The sequence below is a fragment of the Lepidochelys kempii genome, chromosome 8 (assembly GCF_965140285.1).
Source record: "Lepidochelys kempii isolate rLepKem1 chromosome 8, rLepKem1.hap1, whole genome shotgun sequence".
Classification (NCBI taxonomy): Eukaryota; Metazoa; Chordata; order Testudines; family Cheloniidae; genus Lepidochelys; species Lepidochelys kempii.
Window position 1 is genome coordinate 81,147,996 of NC_136387.1, and position 19,500 is coordinate 81,167,495.

Here is a 19,500-nt window from a genome sequence, read left to right on the forward strand (position 1 = left end):
GCCAGCATAGCTATTCCAGCAAAAACTTTTTAATGCAGACCAGGCTAGAGAATAATGCACATTTCCCAACCCCAGAGGCAGATTCCCAACCCCAGAAATGGGGCTCTTCAAGAATTGGGTGGAGAGAGGCAGCTAACCTTCAGCCTTCTCTACAAGGGGAGATCTTTAGGCGGTGATCATCTGTAGCCATAGTAGTGATCAGACAATCTTGCTAGACCATGTGCCTTTTGGGAAGGACTTCCTTCTCCTCGGGCAGCTTTAAAAAATATTGCAAGTGCAAATTTTCTTGTGAAAGTGGCTTTCCAGGATTTCACATGCTTCTCTTGCTACATGCTCTTTGTCTACCATTGGACTTTCCAAACCAGCCATCACTCTAGTATCTCAATACAATTTATTTTCAGTCCCCTTGAAGTTTCCTAACAAACCTCAAAAACATTCCTTGGGGCAAAGTCCTACACAATGATCTGGTGGAAAACATCACGTGCACATCCATGAAAAATCAGCAACAAAACCCAGACACACATTTCATTCAGCTCAGTCATTAACAATGATCAAAGAAGTTTTAGCAGCACACATGTGAGGCAGAAGCGAAGAATTCACAAATCAACAGTTGTGGCCCACATTTTTAGAAGATTCAAATTCAAATGCACCTCAGGCCTGGTTGTCAGTAATGCAGATCTTAAGTTAGACCCTCAAAAAATCAGGTCTTAGGTGTCTAAAGTAGGGCAACAAAATATGGAGGCCACTCAAAGCTGGTGGTCACTTTTTGAAAAGCATGGCCTTCTAAATCAGGTTTCTGAACAAATTAAGTAGAAATAGTATTTTCACTTTATATGTATTAAAGTCACGAGGACATTCATCAGCATGCTCTCTAAACACATTTAATTCCCTGCCTGTGCAACTGCATGTACGCTTTCCATCCAACAGCTTGCAATAATATGGGGGAGGGGATGAAGACTGTAGACAATTCAGGGGTTTAAGGCTGGTACCAAAAAAAAATTTAAAAAAAAGGAAAAGGTTGATTTTAATGTTTATCTGATTTGTCTATGATTACATTTCTGTTTATTGTGGCCTTGTGTGTTCTCACCATGTCATTTCCAGTTCCACACTAAAGTTTGTGTTTTATCCTCAATGAGGAAATCTTCAGGTAGGTTTAGTGCAGAAGATTAAGGCTGCATTAAGATTAAGTCTGAAATGTTCTGCTACCAATTAGCCCTCTAGTATTTCTGTAAGCTCTGAATTTTTGATGCGATCAATGACACCAAGTGGAGCCATCTTCTGTGGAGTGGTTATTAAAGATATAAAAATCAATACAAAGATGATACTTGGAAATCTATATCACAAGATAATGAATCACCATGAAAGCCAGCTAAGAAGGAATGTCAGCAAACCAAACAGAAGGTTTGTGCATAACAAAGTATTTGATGCCAGTAGAATTTAAGCTAAATTTTGCATGAGACAGAAGTCTTCAGGCAACACTTATGATACATTTGCATGGCAAGGTTTTAATGAGATGAAGACACAAGACCAACCACACACGGGGCTTTTTGTGCATTAAAGTAAGAGAGGCAGAGAGGGCGAGGGGGAGAGAGAGAGAGAAGATAGTTATGGAGACATACACTATTAAGACAATAATGCCATAATTTGACTTTAATGACAAAACAGCATTGAAAATTTTCTCTGTCAGTAATTCTCATTCAATTTCTTCTAAATGAAACATTATTTGCCTGCACCTTAAGTGCTGATTGTTATTGGAGTTGCGTATTGGAGCTTCACAGGATACTCCAAATTTAATTTGAACTAGGGATTGATTCAGTTTCCTTCAAAGCAAGGATTTTTCCTTTCCAAAATAGAGCTAGTGCATGAGTTTGCAAGTTCATATGGGTTTACTGCTTGACACGATTGTATGTGACATTACAACATTTATGGTATTTTTGCCTTGCACGATGACATATACAAAGAGCCAGAACTAGCAAAACAAATGCTTTGTTGTGTTATTTCTTTGCTTCCTTGGGAAATATACTCCTCACTAAGAGATACTGATATCAAAGACAGCTGTTCACAGTTCAAATCTAGTATATAATAAAACCACTTTCACTTTGAACTTCTAGTATACCATCCATTGGCAGGATCTCAAAGCATTTTACTGAGATTAATTAAGGCACAAATCAGCCCTATAAGGTAAGTATTATAACACTCTTTTTGCAGATGGGGAAACTGAGGCACAGAGGCCATGTGACAGGCAGCATGGTCCAGGAGATACAGCACTAAACAGGGACTCAAGAGACCTGGTCCTGTCACTAACTTACAGAGTGACCTTAAAAAAGTCACCTCACCTCTTGGTGCCTCTTTTTCCCCCGATGCTCTTTGTCTGTCTTTTTAGACGGCAAAATCTCTGGGTCATGAACTATCTTTTCCTAGGTGCTTGCACAGTACCCAGTGAGAACCTAACCTCCTTTATGGCCTCTAGATACTACTGAAATACAAATAATAAATTATATTAATAAATGCCATGCTCAAGGCCACACAGGAAGTCTGGCAGAGCCAGAATGAAAAACCAGATCATGTAAGTCTCATTCTTGTCCTTCACTCACAAGACCATCCTTCCCCCGAAGCCCACAGAAGCTCTCATTCTTAAATCTTTTCCTGCCGTACAGATATGCACCAACACTGTTTCTATTTTCCCTTTTCGGGGCTATATTGTTATATTTTCCTTTTCAGGAGTATTCACTTTCATTCAGCAGGATTAGGACACTTGCTTTTTAGCGTTGTATTGTGGCACAACAGTTATCAATGCTTCTGTTTCCTTGTTTCTCCCAGACACACATAGCTATCGCATTTGCAGCTGTTAAGTAACAACGTTCGCGGATAATCATGCTCACAATCACAGCTTATTGTGCTTTTAACAGGACGCTAAATGCGAGGCGGGTATTCTTTGTTAATCAGTAACTAACTGCTGATTTACAGATAGGCATTTTAGGTTTTCTCCCCCCCTCCCAATGTTCCCCTCCAAACTACTATGCCAAAACATCAAACCAGGGGACTAATGGATCAGATCCTGCTGTAAATGTGTGTCACTCCAATGAAATTTACGCTGATTTACACCAGCCCAGGATCTGGCCTAATTACCTTTTGTCCTGGACCTAAAGGCAAGCAGAGAGCATATTGATAACCCCATTGCTGTCCATCAGCGCTTGGCTGGAGCAGGAGCGGCTCATTCCTGAGTCACTAATTCATGGTGGAATTCCCCCAGAACTGGCTTTAAAAACCAACAACTGCATAACAATTATGTTATTTAAAAGCAAAAATAAAAATAAAATAAAATAAAAAGGAACACCTTGAATAGTTTTTTAACTAGTCATTACAGTTTTGGCTTCCCTCCCTCTTTACCCCCTGGGGCTTTGAAGGCAAATGAACTATTCAGTAGCATAAAACAAGGCGAATTAGAACAGGCTTCAATAAAACACAGACCTCTGGCCTGCAACGTTTTTCACATGGCACAAAATGTTCTTCACTGCAGTTTTAAATCTTCCAGCTTCGTGATTGTTCTGACACCTCTTTATTGTCCCTTTCAAGTGCAAATGCCTAGGTATCCTTGCTAGCAATGAAGCACTCCTGTTCACAGGCTGCGTTCACCGGCTGGGAGAGCTTCCTCTTCTTCAGCTGCATCTGTACAATTTACATCTGTCCCTGTGCCGCTGCTCAGAGGTTGCAGAAGGGCAATGAGACACCCCCCCCCCCCCCCCCACACACACACAGAAGGGCAGCTCCTGGAGGCTGCTCTTCACAGCCTTCAGAGAGGCAACCCCCCACTGTATTTTCCACAGCATGCATCCGATGAAGTGAGCTGTAGCTCATGAAAGCTAGGCTCAAATAAATTGGCTAGTCTCTAAGGTGCCACAAGTCGTCCCGTTCTTTTTGCGGATACAGGCTAACACGGCTGCTACTCTGAAACCCAGCCAATGTGGTTTACTCCAGGAAGGGCGAGGAGTGGTAATGTGAACACTGCCAAGAGAGGCCACTACAATGTGTGAAGTGAGTTCCCTGAGCGATCTCACTCCTGTGATAGCCTTTGCACTGCTGATGAATATTCAGGGCCCCAGTCTGAATGTCTCCCTTCGGGCATTCATAGCCTCCTGTGTGTGGCTCAGAAAGGGGGCATGGGCCTGCTTTGTGCAGCATTGGGTGTCAGAAAGAGATGGCCAAATACTTTCTTACCTGTGAAATTGATATTATTCCTTTCATAGCACCTCCAGGAAAGAGTGCCCTGACAACAGGACAGCCTCTCCCTGAACTCCCCATTATCCAGCAATATGCTGGGAATATTTTAACAAGGGGCTCCCTCAAAAATTATCCACCTTCGCCTATGATAAACCCCAGGTACCAGGGTGTGTGTTCTCACATACACAGGGATAAGACACTGGGGAAGCTCTATATTTGCTTCCCCAATCACTTTCACCTAGGATGGAGGCAACACCACTTGATAAACAAACACATTATGTGGTTTATGCTGGAAGTGTCTACAATTTGTTCCTGAATTTTTTTTTCTGATTATAACTATGTGCTGTATTGTTGGAATAAACTGTCTCACTTGAAAGAAGATGGAAAAGACCGAAAAGGTGGAAAAGACTGAAGGAGATTCTGGGACTTTTCCCCTTCTCCCATGAAAATAATTGGGATAAAGCTGCCATTTTGGCACAATGTGGTTCACTGCAAGAACAAACAAACAAATAAACAAACAAACAAAAAGGTGCTCTTCAGTTAAAGTCTAGGGGACTAAGTCTGGCCAGAATAGAGTTGCCGTATTTCAGGTTCCCAAAAAGAGGACCCTGCAGGGGATGGTGTGGGGGGGGGGGGAAGGGTGGGAGCTGGAGGGGGTACCTGTGGCAGGGGTTGGAAGCAGTGTTGCTCCCTGTCATGGTGGCAAGGCAGCTGGCGCAAGCCCAGGACACAGCGACAGCCATCAGTCAGCACCTCCCTGTGGGACCCACTCCCCAGCCTGGGTGGGTGGAATCTGGCAGCTGTGGCTGCAGGGCAATGGACCAATCAGCTGCCAATGCAGAGGAGGGACCAATCTGGAAGCAGCCAATCAGTGTTCTCTCTGAGCTGCAGCCATCTGGTCCGAAAAAAATCCTGAACATTGTCTATTATTTGAAAAATCCACCTGGACAGAGGCTCAAAAATGAGGCAATGTCCAGGAACACCTGGACATATGGTAAACCTTGGCCAGAATATGTAGCTAAGAAGAGTCCATACCCTGAAGAGCTTACTATGTGTACGTAGGGGCTCCTGATCCTGGATGGGACTTCTAGGTGCTACCATAATGCAAATAATATGTAACAATAATAATAACTTAGCAGTGTCCAACGCAGGGATGATTTGCATTAACTGCAGGCATTCCAAGACTCCTTTCAATTTGGTGGCAGATATGTATTTCATTAAACTATGTAGATATACCTCTTTCTAAATAATCACCATATGGAACCTCCAGTATGGAACCAGGCAAGGCACTGGTATAACATGTGGTGTATCCAATTCCTATGCTTTTTCTCAGCTGAGGTTACGGTTGCAATATTCACTCTAAAACCATGGTGAATAGCAATAGTTTCCATGCTTTGTTGTTTTTAATTCATTGTGTCTTTCAGGAACCAGGAGATGAGCTGAATGAAAACCACCAGAGGGGAGCTTGTGGTATTAGGCCATCCTGCTGATCAACTAAAATAATAAGTTATCATATGCTTTATCTCAGTGACAATGCTATCGGATTATAGTATTGTTCCTTGTTTTACTAGCAAAGCATAATTGCGTATGATAGGGGCTCTCCATGGACCATCAGAACAGATAAAGAACATTAAGAGGGACTCGGAAGCTGGGAGGAGAAGCAGTCATGGGAAGATCTTTTTTTCTGTTTTGCAGAATGAAAAAGTTGGAGAACAACTAGCATTCCCCTTCACCATCATGTCATATGTCTGCATGTTCTTTATTTAGAAAGGAGAATGTGAACCACCTCATTACAAATTCAGCTGAAGCCTGCATTCTCAGTCCTTCTGACCCCAACCTCTACCTTATTGTCTTTTTTACATCATGTCTAAAATTAGCTTGACATCTCTTTCTTTTATCTATTTTGGGAGACACCTCCACATTTTTGGTTGCCAAAATAACAATTAATCATAACAGTACACAGTGCATTAATGTTTCTAGTATTAATGCAATTTGTTAAGAAGACTCTCTCTTTCTAAACATAGAACCTAATTATTTAGAGTATTTTTTCTCCATTTTAGAGACTTTGGCACCTGTAGATAAAAAAAGATCAGTCTCCATGTATAGTCAGTCCTTAAACCTCTAGTGGCTGAGGAGGAGTTCATTGTGGTGATGTTTTTTTCTATTTGTATATTTTAGGTTGACACCTACCTGCTATGGCCTGGAGATTGCCCACAAGCTTATTTCATTTCACTGCTACATTCCATCAGATGGATTACCGCTGCACTCATATAAATTTGAGCCAATGGCCTATACATGGAAGACACAATGCCCCAACCACCCAAGCTGTTTAGTCCCTCCCTTAAATAGCATTTTCCAATGCATTAAATAGCATTTTCCAATCTCCCTTCAGCTGTAACATTTACTTGCCTTGCTCTCATGGAGATAAATGTTTAGGGTAATATTTTTGTTAAAGGATGCAGATTTCCCAAATGAAGTAAACATGCAAAAGATAAATTTGTTGCAGAAAATCTAGAAGTACCCAGAGTCAAAGATGAAAGACCACAAGCTGACTGAAATTGTTGACAAGCAACAGTGTAATAAGAGCATTGCAATAGTGGAAGAATTAGATTGAAATATGCACAGTAAAATGCTTGCATACACAGATGGATTTAAGCTCCTGTTCTACTATTTTTCTTACTAAAAATATAGCCACAGTATTAGAAATAAGGTAATTAAAGAGGACTACTAGGAGAGATGGTAAAGGGAGACTTTCAAACAAACAAAAAAACAGACCTTCATAACAACTGAGGTAATCCCCTGATGCAGAAATAGGTACATGCAGAACAGACATAAGCAAGAAGCTCACTTGTTGGGCAAACTCTGGCAAATAAAGAACACTGTTCAACTCAGTACGATCATCATCCAAGTAGTATGGAAGCAGGGAAAGGGTTTACTAGCAACCCCTGAAAAGCTTTTCAAACTCACCTGGCACTCTTGTCAGCCCCTTGACTCTATGTGCCAAATGACACTTGCCTCGCTCTCAAAAGGCAGCATAATTTTTAATTGCTATCCTTAGTGCACTTAAAGCAATGTCAGCAGTCACCCCACTCCGTTGCCTTATGCTTCACACCACCTGGGGCTGGCACAAATCCCTTCAGTTGGCAAGGCACTGTGACTTTCTTTTCCCTTGCAGCTGTTTTGTGAAGAGTACAATGATTTATATTGTCTCCTTGAAGTGCTCAAGTGGCTGCATGTGATGCTGCTGTCTACGGATTGGAACTTGGGGTCCTGAGCTTGCCTGCAGCCTCAGGGGGTGACAGGAAGACCACACTGAAGAATAGGGGTGGGAGTTGGAGAAAGAAGACCTAATTGAGCTCCATCTAATCCAGAAATAGCATTGAAGTTGAGAGGGAGCCATGACCATCTCTCCTTGGCCAGAAAGGCTTTGAGGAAGGGATAACGGAGCAGGGTTGAGGAAGAGATTTAAATGAAGTTCCCCATAATATTACTTAGAAGCTTTTATGGATCACTTACCCAGGCTTAGACTCCATAGCGCTCAGCACCAGATGAGGAGATGTCCCAAGAGTTGAGTTCTGCCACCTACAGCTGAAAACAAAAACAAACGAACAAACAAAAAACCATTAGTTGGTTTAAAAATGCAACAGCAAACAAACATTAACAGGATTTAAAATAAACATGATAAGTTCAATTACATCCCTAGCCACAGTGAATAGTTTGATCTATATGTATCTGACAGAGGGAAGGACATGGGGGATTCTTCTTCTTGGTTAGTGAAGCTTGAGGAGAGCCAGAAGGATCTCGCAGACAAGGAAGGAAGGAAGGAAAAGGTGGCTGAATGATTTCAGGAGCTGAGCAGCGTGACAGAGCAGGTGGAGAGCTGCTGCTAGCCCACCTAACTCAGGGAGGGGGTTAATTAAAAAATCAATTTGCAATCTTCTGTAATTAGTTTGAAGAGAACCATCATTGCCACCTGCTTGTATTGATTGTGACAATACAGGTTAACCACTGGAAAGCTGCCACCACCATTTTACAAGTGCATTTCTTTCTTCATCTGGAGGTTAGTCTGCTGCCTTTGGAGCTTGAAGGAGGAGGTCTGAACTCTTCCCCTAGCATCTGCTCCTTCCATAAGCAGAGATCCAGTGGAAAAAGCAAAGGGTTGTTTTGATTTGCAAGCCATTGCTTTCTTTCATGTCTTTTTTTTTTTGAGTTGGCATTTGCTCCTCTGACTGGAACAGGCACTCAACATATTAGGGCAAAACTTTACCCTTTTGTTTCCCACCTCTGGCTGGTGTTATACCTCTGTTCTTTCTGAAATACACATCACATTTCTCTTACATCTCAAACTGGTGGCCAAGGTAACTGCAGATGAATCAAAAGTGACTTAGCTCACAAGTTATTAGAAACTGTCTCATCATCTTGTTAAATTCTGGCCAAATCCTGCTCTGTTATGTTAGCCAAAATCTGAAGACGTTCCATTTAAGTCAAGAGTGCTGGATCTTTAACTAATGTAAGCCAACACAGTAATATTGCAGCCAACAGTGCAGTTTACACCAGCTGGGGATCTGGTCCTGGAATCAACAGAGCTATTCCCTGGGTGTAAACAAGAACAGAACATTGCCCTCCATCTCACTATGTGCGCCTGTCTGGCCCTGCTTCCCCCTGTCTTTCTCCATCCTCATCCCTGGCTTCCTTGACTGATGGGAACACCCAGACCATCCCTCTGCTAAATGAAGCAGGCAAGTATTTCTTACTCACTTTTATTCACCTTTAGCAATGTGTATTTTATTTGTGATCCTGTGTGTCTATTATTTGTTGTTCTTTAAGCAGTTCGTGTGTGTTTGAGAACCAGGACATGTTTTACACATTTACAATCTGATCAAAAACAGTTCAAGAGTAGAAAAAGGCAAGCTGGAAATAAAAGAAAAGTTCAGCCATGATAGTTTGGAAAAGTTTGGTTGGCTGACCCAGTGGCTAACTTAACCCATAACATTTTATTCCCATGTCAGTCATTCCTTGGTTAGGAGAAAAGGCCTAATTTCACTTTATATGGATCCCTGCTGCTGAACTAGCAGTAGCTCGGGTCTCAAGAATTCCCATCCAGCCTAACTTGGCCAAGAAAACATTCCACTAAGCGGCGATCTAACATCTGATTTTCTTCTCCTTGAATGATATATAAAGGTAATTTAACCCTCTTTCTTAATTATTAAATAATCTGGTTTTACAGTTCACAACCCAAGTATTAATAAGGGGGAAGTGTAGGCCGTGGACAGGACATGACCAGGAGACAGAAAACCTGGTTTTCTTCTCAGTTCTGCCACTGAATCACTGGGTTGCCTTGGGCAAGAGACTTAACCTTCCCAGGCATTGGTTCCTAAAGGGATAAAATGGGGATAAAGACACCACCCTCTCTGAAGTGCTTTGAGATCCTCAGTGCTAAGTAATATTACTATGAGGCTGGGGCTATACTGTGTTTTTTGAAAGTGAAAACTGTGTATTTTAATCCCAGAAGAAGCATGTTTTCAGCTTAGAATTCAACTTTATTTACAACTGAACCCTGATGACAACATCATTTATTTACTTAACAACAATTCTGCATTAGGCACCATGAGGTGATTCAATGTCTGTTACATTTATCAGTATAGTACAGTGAAAGAGGAGTTGAACTGCTGCTCAGATGCATCAGCAATGCAAGTTGCAGTCTAATAATGTGGTAAATGCTGCCCTCTGGCTCAGGTTGGCAATGGTCTCTTATTTAAAAAAAGGATCATTTTGTATTAAACAGGGCAGGGGTTGGGGGTTCAACAGCTGTCAGAACTCTCCTTAGAATTTAATTTAAAAGGCTAACTGCTCAAAGCATATAGGGTTAGAAAACAACATGAACGTGCATTCAGGGAATAGTCATATTACATATAGTAATATATATATATATTTCCAAATATCCATAAAGAATGGGAAGTACTCATTTTAATATAGCTTTATCTTGAACAGGATGAGTAAAGGATTCACGTCCACATTAAGTTAAAAATTTTACATTATTTTCCTTTGACGATTCTAGAAGGCATACAACTTATTTCTGTATATAATTTTACAGTTTTAGACAACATATAATATGATAAAATAAAGTTACAATGTGGCACATAAATCCAAACACTGGAGGATAAAACTAGTTCATAGCATCACTGCACTGAAAGCTTCCAATGAGAACGTTTGCACATCTGTGGACACACAGCAGCTTGCCAGAGTGGTAAAGATTAAGCTGTAATGATTCTTCTTAGGAAATTGTAGCTTTAAAAAAATTATTTAGGTGACCAGCAAGAGAGTCTCTGAGCAAAGGAAGAGAATATAATGATTTCTTGTCCTCATGCTCCTAAAAATTTTGACAAGTTTCAAAGTAGCAGCTGTGTTAGTCTGTAACCATAAAAAGAAAAGGAGTACTTGTGGCACCTTAGAGACTAACAAATTTTTGTTAGTCTCTAAGACACCACAAGTACTCCTTTTCTTTTTTCTAGAAATTTTGGCCCTTTTTTCTTATAAAATTTGGGCCATATTTTACATTGTACTGCACCCATGGGTGGTCATTGCACTCATTTTGCACTGGTGTAAAAGTACTATCATTGTGATATGGTAACATTTTACAGCCACTTTACACTGGGGTGAAGGACTATAAAAGGTTGAAGGCAATGGAAAATCCAGCCCTGTGACTTCAAGTCTTAAAGTCCATCTTCTTAAAATAGAAGCAGGAAGAGAGACTGTCTGCTTTGCATTAGAGGAGGATGCACACAATGTATTGAACACAAGGGCAGTATTTCTCCTGGGAATATTTCAAATTTAGGTAAAAGGGCAGTAGCCTTTTTCTGTAATTCCAGAGAAAAGTTCAATTGACTTTAGGAAGAAGGTTCAGAGCAGATTAGAGGATGACCATCTCAGAATCAAATTGCAAATAGGAAAGAGTAATTGATAGGGCTTTTAGTTCACTGATCCTGTGCTCTGACATAAAAGTAATTAAAAAACAACTCTAACAGGTGAAAAGAACAAAGAAATTTAACTGAAAATTTCAAAGGAAGAATTTTTAGAGGCTGTGAATTCAATACTCAAGTTCAAAGGACCTAATGGGATGTGGTCAGGAGAGCTCAGAAGCTAAATACTCTGTGCAACCTTATCATGTGCTTCCAGCAGCACCTGCAGCGGCAATTGGCACTCAGACAATGAACACTAAGAATCCTTCAAAATGTGAAAAGTTGAGGCAAACTGAAAATCTTTTAGCCTAAGCGTCTGTCTCTATGACAAAAGGCAAATGTTACACTAATTCCATAATACTGTAGATAAAAGGAGGTAGAAGAGGGTTTAACATGTCTTACTGTAAAATACCTCCAATTAATTCTTATTATCCCTCTTTATTAAAAGAGGAAATCTATTCAAGTTAACACCAGACATCCCTGGTGGCTGCATTAGGCCTCGAATTGGCCAGAGACAGAGGAGGTAGATGTAGAAACATCCTTCGCTGCACAGAGCAGGCCTTAACCTGGGTCCAGCTGAGTCTTCTGCACAGAGCTCCCAGGAGGTGTGTGGCTGTGGGCCATTTAGGTGCTACACCGTTAGATGCTAACATGGATTCCAAGGGGGCGAGCATCTGCCTTGAGGTGGCCATGTAATTAGAGCTGATACAGGATGACAATTCCGTTCCATTTTGTAGCAACTGTTTGAGGATTCTAAATGTTTTTATTGTACAGTGGAATGAAAACAAAACCTTTCAAACATTTTTGCACAAAAGGGATTACATCAAAATGTCCCTTTTTGAATTGAAACAGAAGGGGTGTGGGTAGCCTGGTGGTTAAGGTTGTGGGAGATCCAGATCCAAGTCCTTGCTCTGCCTGGCTCAGAGTGATCAGTGTTGAAAAACTTTGCTCTAAAAGAGGCAGCATGGAGACTGAAACCTGGGTGTCCCCAATCCTAGGCCAGTGCAGTAACCACCAGGCTATAGAGTGAGCCGCTCTCAAAATGGATACAGCTACATGAAGTGTTTTGATTTTGACAAAAGAGTTTGTTTCAACTTGGTCTACACATAATGCTTATATCACTGCCTTCCTTTCCCAAGGGCAGTCATAGGTGTGGCAATGAATCGAGTGGGAGGAAACAGACACACCTGCAAGCTGTCTGTGTATATAAGTACAGGAACTGGTTTTGTCTCCCACCCTCATAATTATACAGGGGTTACTACAGTCCTATGGATGTCCCAGCTGGTGAAAGATATGTACAGTGCTGCTCCCTGACTCCTGCAAGCAGGCACATAAACTTCCATTAATAAAACAGGTCACCTTGACTCCCTTTACACAGCATGCTGAGCTTCTTCAGGCTTACAAGCCATTGGAAGAACTGGGGCTAGGACTGGACCCCTTGTTATGTTAAGTTGATTAACTGTTGCCTTGCCTTACTTTATATATCGATTTTTTAGAAAGGTTAGTGGGAAGAGCAGTTGTAAAAGAGAGTCAGCACTTTTCCCACCACCCCTGGCCTTGGCTCTCCCACCATTAAACTGAAAATCCATTGCACAGCAGTAAGTGTACAACAAAATTTGTGAACCCTGCAACTGATTCAAAAGGAACAATCAATTAAATAGAAAACTTTCTAGTATGTGTTTCTATTTCCTTTAATAAGAAACTAGCTAGCTCAGCAGCCATTCTAAACATTCTTCAGTGTACATTAATGGGATCCACCCATCTTAATCTGCCTGCAGGAAATGAAGTTAAAAAAGAAAAAGAATCTAAAGAAAGAAGCACTTCCTAATTGTCTAGACTCTACACTACCACTTACGTCACTCAAGGGTATGAATAAGCCAACTCCCCTGAGCAACATAAGTTACATGGACCTAAGTGCTGGTGTGGACAGCACTATGTCGGCGGGAGAACCTCTCCCGCCGACATAGCTACTACCGCTTCTTGGGAGGTGCAATCATTAAGTCGAAGGGAGAGCTCTTGTCTGTCGGCTTAAAGCGGTTACACTAGAGAATTTACAGTGATGCAGCTGCAAGCTCTGGTGATTTTGGAGGCTGCAAACATCCATCTCACCTCCTGTGAATCTTTTGATGGAGGCCCTGACAGCTTCTTTTGCTCACAATGCCAACAAACTGATTGGACATTAGAATTCTCTGATGGCCACTTGTCCTGGTTGATGTAGCCTGGAAAAGAACTGTAATTCAGACTAACAGACATCATGCAACATTACTGCTGATCTGGGGAAGATGGGATATTGGTGAACAACTTTCAGTAAGGATGTTCACCACCTGAGCACAAAGCTCGGGAACCCCTCTCCTCCCACCAAATCATGCTTTCAGCGCTTAGTCTTGATTCTTTCTGGGAGGTGAAAAGACGCACATACAAAACATAACCCAACCAGTCAATTCCAAAGTCCTTTTTGCAATTGATAACTCATTTGTTACCCTGGAAAAAGACTTTATAATTGAATATCAGAAAATCTACATTGTAATCTAGCTATTACTTCATGGGCCAGAAGAGGTAAGCAAAACACGTTTCCACTTTGTTTTGTCTTCGTGCTTGGACATTTTCCTCTCACATGTATTAGTGACCATGCTGGTATTAAATGGCTTTTTTCCATTTGATGGTTAGAAAGTCTTTCTAAGCAATTTTCTAATAATAGTTTAAAAATAATATTCCCAAATGTAAATAATGAATAGCAAATTAGTTGGGGAGGAATTAAAAGCCTGGCCTCTACTAATGGTTATAACCAAAGAGTGCAATTACCAGTACATTTTGTATGTAAACCTGTCTCTAGCTTCATGAAATCCCTGAATCTGACACACAAAAAACAGAGCTCTCTCATTGCCATGGCTGGGTATCTTACTATCTGATATGAACTGTAGCTGTTAGAGTGGTGAACTGGAGATGTTATTTTATAGCTATAGAGAGAACTTTAATTTTCAAATCTGTGTTCCAGGAAAAGAGAACCCCCCACAGGTGAAGTCTTCATTAATTCATTGAGCGACACTGTTCCATAAGAGGCTGTTTGCTCCAATTCTTAACAGAACGTAGGGGACACTTTGTAGAGCACCCAAGTGTTTAATGGTAGACCTTGTGGCCTCTTCAGCTAATTTTTATGATTTAGGTTTTTGTATCAAATTTAAAGAACTCAACCCTCAGGCAAGGTCCAAAGGTTTATTCTGAAATGGGAACAAGATCTTTGAAAAGCTCTCTCATGTACCCCGTGGAAATTAGAAAAAGGAAATTAAAACGATCAACTGAAGTGAAGGAAAACTGAAGCTAATCGTGTAAATTTAAAATGCAGCTAAGTATGTGCCAGTGTCTGAACTTGAGAATGAGATATTCATTCATGCTAATGAAGACAGCAATTGGACTCAGAGAGCCATAGATGAGAAAGAGGGAGAAATGAAGAGTCACACACCTTTCTTTGCTGGGACATAATACCCACACTGGCCCTGTAGCCACTGGCTGGAATCAAGGACAAACTCCTTTCAGGGAGATGTTAAATACTAGCTGATAGCTAGCTGGGCTGAGAGAGAAAGAGAGAGAGAGAGAGAGAGAGAAGGAAAGTGGCAATAAATATAGTTTTCAGGCTACATAACATTCACCACAACTATGGCCATCCTTATGCCACTCTGGTTTAAGACTGGTTTAAAGGGGCAAGATCAGAATCAGATCTACACCTGGAGCCAACCTAGCTATGTTTTTCATAGTGTTTTAGTCTGGCTGCGTCTATATTCTCTTGAACAGCTATTTTGTTTGTGATTCTCTGTATTTTTGCCCTGAGCCAAATGGGCTTTGCTTTCACTTAAGACACTTGGCATTGCTTGCCTAGACTACCAGTGGGAATAGTCACTGCTGGCTGCCTTGGAGAGACGTAAACTGCCCTCTGATCTTGAGAGATAAAAGAATGAGGCAACAGGCATGAGCACCTAGGCAGCAGAAAGGGATTGTAAATATGCTGTGTTTGTGAGGAAGGTGACTACAGTCAAGTGCAGCCACAGGGAGTCTGACCTAAAGCCCACTGGAGTCATACAGTTTACTTCAATAGACTCCGGATTAGACTAAGGTTATGTCTACACTGGCAGAGTTACAGCGCCAGCAGTTACAGCAGCGCTCAGAGAGCGCTGAAGGGAAACCGCTGTTATGTGTTCACACTGTCAGCTGCCTGCACAATAGTGTGTTCACACTTGAGGCACTTGCAGCGGTATTTGGAGCGGTGCACTCTGGGCAGCTATCCCACAGAGCATCTCTTCCTCTTCTGCCGCTAAGAGTTGTGGGGAGGTGGAGGGGGTCGTGGGGCATCCTGGGTCCTGTCCCGGTGCCTTGTGACGCATTGCTTCACATCCCAGCAATCCCTGTACTTCCGTCTGCATTTGGCACCATCTTTCAATGGTTTTTGTATGCATGCTCTGTCTCTTGGGTCTGCAGGAATGAATTCTGCAGTGTTGACCAGTATGCTGCTTGCTCTGACTAACACGCCAAGAGTGGCAATGGGGTTATTCCTTAAACTACAAAGGCAAGAGGAGTGTGACATTGATCTCACCATGCATAGTAGCTATGACACAAGATTGTTTCTGGCATTCACAGAGGCACTGACCACAGTGGAATGCCACTTTTGGGCTCAGGAAACAAGCACTGAATGGTGGGATCACATCGTCATGCACGTCTGGGATGACTAGCAGTAGCTGCAAAACTTTCGGGTGAGGAAAGCCACATTCATGGGACTGTGTGATGAGCTCTCCCCAGCCGTGCAGTGCAAGGACACGAGAATGAGAGCTGCCTTGCCATTGGAGAAGCACGTGGCGATTGCACTGTGGAAGCTGGCTACTCTGGGCTGCTACCGATCGGTCACTAACCAGTTCGGAATGGGAAAGTCTACCATTGGACTCGTGTTGATGGAAGTGTGCAGGGCCATTAATCACATTCTGCTCTGAAAGACCGTGACCCTGGGTAATGTGTGTGACATTGGGGATGGCTTTGCACAAATGGGCTTCTCTAACTGCGGAGGGGCGAAAGATGGCACACATATTCCAATTCTGGCACCAGACCACCTAGCTACTGAGTACATTAATCGGAAGGGATATTTCTCTATGGTTCTTCAGGTGCTTGTGGATCACCTTGGGTGTTTCACGGACGTTAATGCAGGCTGGTCCAGAAAGATGTATGACATACATATCTTTCAGGACACTGGCCTGTTCAGGAAGCTGCAAGCAGGGACTTTCTTCCTGGACCAGAATATCACTGTAGGGGAAGTTGAAATGATCCTGGGAGACCGCACCTACCCCTTAATGCCGTGGCTTATGAAGCCATACATGGGGAACCTTAACAGCAGGAAGGAGCGGTTCAACAACAGGCTGAGCAAGTGCAGAATGACTGCTGAATGTGCTTTTGGCCGTTTAAAGGCCCGCTGGCGCTGCCTATATGGGAGGCTGGACCTGGCCGATGACAGTATTCCTATGCTGTACGCTCCATAATATTTGTGAAGGGAAGGGTGAAAGCTTCACTCAGGGCTGGAGTGCAGAGGCTCAGTGTCTGGAGGCTGAGTTTGAACAGCCAGAGACCAGGGCTATTATAGGGGTGCAGCATGGGACTATAAGGATCAGGAATGCCTTGAGGCAGCAATTTGAAGCTGAAAGCCACTATTATTTGTTGCTATGCTCACGAGTGCAGTGCTTGTAATGCTAGAAGGTGATTGTGATTGATGCAGATGATGCAACATGAAGGTTTAAGAAAATTCCCTGTTGCTTTGCAGGGCTCTGTTTGTTTTCAGTTAAAATAATTAGGATTGTTTCAAACCAAACCAATTCTTTTATCGGCTGTAGTGTGTCCCAGTCATGGCCCCTTTCTGTCATGCATTGTGAAATCTGTCCGTAGGTATCACAATTCCTGCAGCTGGAGCCCAGCTGGGACTGGACAGCCTCCTCTCCCCAAATGCTGATAAGGTCCAGCAGCTTGGCATTGATCCAACTGGGGGATCACCTGGTGCATGGAGCAGGTATGGCCACCTGGAAAGATGCGCTGAGATCACTACACGCATCACTGAGAAAACAGGAAGGGGACTTTCAAAATTCCAAAGGAATTTATGGGGTGGGGATGATGGTTGGTCACCTGAGGGGAGGGCAGTAGAGTTCAAACCCATGACCAGGGAGGCAAGAACAGGCAAGAACTGCAGCACTGTAATCAACCAGGCTGTCTACACTGGCACCGCGGTGCTGTACCCCCAACACAGAAAGCTCTACGCTTCTCGTTGGGTTGGGTTTTTTTACAGTGCTGCACTGTTTTTTACAGTTTCTGCACACTAAGGGGCTTGGCAGTGTGTATACCTCGGGAGTTACAACACTGAAAGCTGCTGTACTGCGCAGAGACTTGCCAGTGTAGACAAGGTCTGAGAGAGAGCTAAGAGATCTGAGGGCTGAAAGGCTTGGCTATGCGCATCTATACTGTAAAACCCCTATGAGGATTTTCCTTACCATGACCCAAATCTTTTTATTGCAGGTCACTAACTAAGGGCTTGATCCTGAATGACCTCAAATCCCATTGACTTCAAGAGGCATAATTTCTGCAGCAACCTGAAAACTGATGCAGTCATGCAGATACAACAGTTTGGATTGCCTGGTTGTCTGAGCTGTGTCGGTGCAGGACTAGAGAGGAAAAAGAGAATAAAAGTGGTTTAAGACAGTTAAGCTTTGTCATGCTTGGGACAGAATGCAGACTGGTTCTATCACTGTGAAAATCAGATCAGCCTGAAGTCTGGTCTATATTATGTCCAGCTGCCAATGACCCAGGGGACCATTTCAGCTCCTAGGATCAGCCAGATGCATTGGGGTTCCTTGCTATGCTTCTTTTCCCTACTTATGCCTATGTGCCTGAGGCCTGGAGGATGAGTGGCACAGGAGTCACTACATTGGCCCTCTACCAGCTGAAAATGAATTCTCGGGTAGCTAGTTAAGCCAGTTTTTTGCTGCCTTGCACCACTGGCTGATAACTTTATAGTCCAAAATAGATTGTTTCAGTTTCAGAACCATCTTGTGAGAAGCTGTTGAATTCCTTCAGTTACTAAGCTTAACAGGAACATTCTCGGACAGAAAAGTGTTAGAAAAAGAAGCTAGCACTCTGCCTGCCTTAGGGACTGATCATAATGTAGCTGTATGCTTGGGAAAGTCTTACCTGTGGATTACCTGGAAGTTTCCCCCAATGACCAAGTCTGTTTCCTCTCCTGCTTTTTTTTTTTTTAAAGAAAAAATATATATCCCTGAGAAACTGTTTGCAGCATGAACAGAGAATAAATCAACAACAACAGAAAACCAAGAACTCGATTGCTTCTCTCTACTTCTGCAAAAAACCATAAAGGCTCAATTGTCCTCTTAGGACTCCTTGGGAAGTCTTAACAAAAGTCTCTAACAAGAAACTAAATGAAAGACTAGGGATTTAGCAGCAAGGCAGATCTATCATAGACAAATCATATGGAACATTCTTTCCTTATGATTGTGTCTATAATAGGGCCAGATTCTGATCCCCTTAATCATGTTGAATAGTATTTCACTCCCTGAATGGCTCCACCGAAGCCACCGGGATAACTTGTGGAATAAGATCTGATGGATAGTTATCAGAAGATACCAGAATCTGACCCATTGGGATTAAAATTTTGGAAAGTTAATTACAAATATAACTTTAATTTTAAATTAAAGGTGACTTGCAAAGGAAAAAAGAGGATTGTGTGTGATTTGTTTCTTCATGATATCCAGGGAGCCTGAAAATTTTTGGTTATTTAAATTTTTTTCCTACTTGGATTTTTACACTAGAAATTCATGTCTCATCTATGCTGGAGGACTCAGAGGATTGGGGACGTACTAGGCTTTATGATATCACAATTATCAAGGATGTGAAACCTGATTAGCTGAGGCCAGGTCTACACTACAAGTTTTTTCAAGGGTGTCAGTCAGGGGTGTTAAAAAATACAATCCCCGCTTGAGATAGCTGGGCAGCAAAAACTCCTCGTGTAGATGCAATTATACTGGCAAAACTGTGCTTTGGGTAGTATAGTTTATTTGACAGGGGGATGAGAGAGAGGGTGGTGTTTCAAATAAGCAATTCTAGCAAACGCACAGTTTTGCAGGTATAAACCGTGTGCACCATACGCATGGCATAGCTATCCTGGAAAATGTTCCTGGCCTGAGCGGGGAAATGATTTTTTTTCAGACATTTTTTTTTTTACAAATGATTTCCACTGCAGAGTTAACTCAGGGTCTTACTTGGGTGCTGTCCTTAAACCCCCTCC

The 19,500-nt window shown here is 42.3% G+C and overlaps 1 long non-coding RNA gene across 4 annotated transcripts in view; it reads right to left on the bottom strand.

The window, feature by feature from the left end:
- LOC140916573 (uncharacterized) overlaps window positions 1–19,500 on the bottom strand; it is a 207,791-nt gene that overhangs the window by 97,823 nt on the left and 90,468 nt on the right. For all 4 annotated transcript variants that reach the window (XR_012160553.1, XR_012160551.1, XR_012160552.2 and 1 more), the window contains one exon: window positions 7,738–7,809. This is a non-coding gene — a long non-coding RNA (uncharacterized LOC140916573). The remainder of the gene's footprint in view (window positions 1–7,737; window positions 7,810–19,500) is intronic.